This window comes from Phalaenopsis equestris, unplaced genomic scaffold (genome assembly GCF_001263595.1).
Source record: "Phalaenopsis equestris unplaced genomic scaffold, ASM126359v1 Scaffold236055, whole genome shotgun sequence".
Classification (NCBI taxonomy): domain Eukaryota; kingdom Viridiplantae; phylum Streptophyta; class Magnoliopsida; order Asparagales; family Orchidaceae; genus Phalaenopsis; species Phalaenopsis equestris.
This window is the reverse complement of record NW_018253901.1, coordinates 477560-479412: the sequence shown is the minus strand read 5'-3', so window position 1 is coordinate 479412 and position 1853 is coordinate 477560.

Here is a 1853-nt window from a genome sequence, read left to right as displayed (position 1 = left end):
AGGAGCACATTTTCTGATGAAATTCGGCCCCCAATAGAGCCCAAGGTTGCTTCTCCAAGGGGTGCCTCCAAAAACTCTTTGAAAAATCATCCAAATACATCAAACCTTATAGAAATGGGTTCTGCACCGCCTTTAGCGCCGTCAGCGCTGGTGCGGCGCCGTCGACGCTGACTAAAAATCTCCAGTGTTAAAGTGTTCTGCATCATCGGCGCTGATCTCGGTGCTGCCGGCGTTGAGCATTTCTTCAAAAACTTAATTTTGACTCTAAATTTCATCCTCTTTGCTTTCTTTTTACTTTATGCTCTAAAAATCAACAACCTGTAAGAAAACATCAAAATACCTTCCATTAAAGTGCAATATCACAAAAAATGAGTATAAAATATTGGTAAAAAATGCATATATATTCGGTGTATCAAATATTGCCAAACTAACATGTTACTTGTCCTCAAGTACCTTCTCTAGAACATAAAAAATATGACTTATAATAAAGAATTTAACTTTTAGACTTCCATATTTTAGTTTTCTAAATATAATAATTTTAACTTAAGAAAAATTCTAAACATCTCCAGTTAATACTAAAGGTGCAAGGATATTCAGTGCTTAAATCTAAGGTTTTTGATCCTCTATTTCTTTCAAGAAAAATTGCAATTTATTTTATTAAAGTCACTTAGGAAATTCATATGAAAAAGAACTTCATAAAGCTTTATTAATAATTAAGTTAACATTTAATTAAAAAGTTTATAAAATGTGTCAAAGTCTTTATCCTTAAGTTGATTCAAGTGAAGCAATTTTTAATTAGGCATCTCCTCAAGCTTCTCCTCACATCTTTTCTTTTTCTTTTCCCTTTTTTTTCTTTTTCTTTTTTTCTTTTTCTTTTCTTTTCTTTTTCTGAGGATTACTATATCTGGATAGCCTTTAATGTTTTTGAACTTCACTATCCTCTTCTTAAAGTTAAAAACTTTTGATATTTCATCACTTAACAAATTTATATTAACTTAAAGATTTTATAAAGTTTAATTCTTTTCGTTTTACATGAACTTCTTTAAGATTTTTAATACTTTTCCTCGACCTTGGTGCCATAGGAAATTTAGAAAAAATTTGAAAAATTCTAAATAAATCGTAAAAATTCTAAAAAACAAAATGTAAACTACTTTAAACTAAAATTCACTGAGGGCCCGTTTGGGCCAGCTTATAAGTGTGGGCGGTCTTTTGAAAACGCCGCCTCACTATTTGGTTCCCACTTATTGAGAGATTATTAGAAAATGCATTTTGGAAATTGTATAAGACGAGGACCTCGGGCTGACCCCCGCGGTCCACATTTTGCGATTCTGATTTACCTACTAACCCTTGATCCCTACTTTGCTCACATGACCTTGCCTCTTTTTCCTTTACCTCTTGCTCCCGTGACCCTAGCCCTTCGACGCCGTGCTTCGCCTCTCGCTCCCGTGACCTCTGTTCGAAGCCGGATCCAGCAGAGCTTCGCCTCTCGCTCCTGTCACCAAGCCGTTCGACTCCGAATCCAACAGGGCTTTGCCGCTCACTCCCATAACCTACCTGTTCAACGTCAGACCCAACAATGCTTCACCTCTCGCTCCTGTGACAGCCGTTCGACGCCGGATTCAGCAGCGGAGAATCCATCGTCGGAGTCCAATAGCGGGGAACCATCTACGGATCTGGTTTTTGTCGAAGTGGTTCTTCAGGCTTCACTCCTTCTCCACCTTCTTCGGTTTTTCTCTAGCCTTCTTTAGTTTTCCTTGCTACAGGTATATCTTCTTTGTTTTCCTTGCCATTTCACTTTTACAGTGAATTGAGTTATTTTAACTGATTTGGAACTGATTTGGAAAGAATTATTG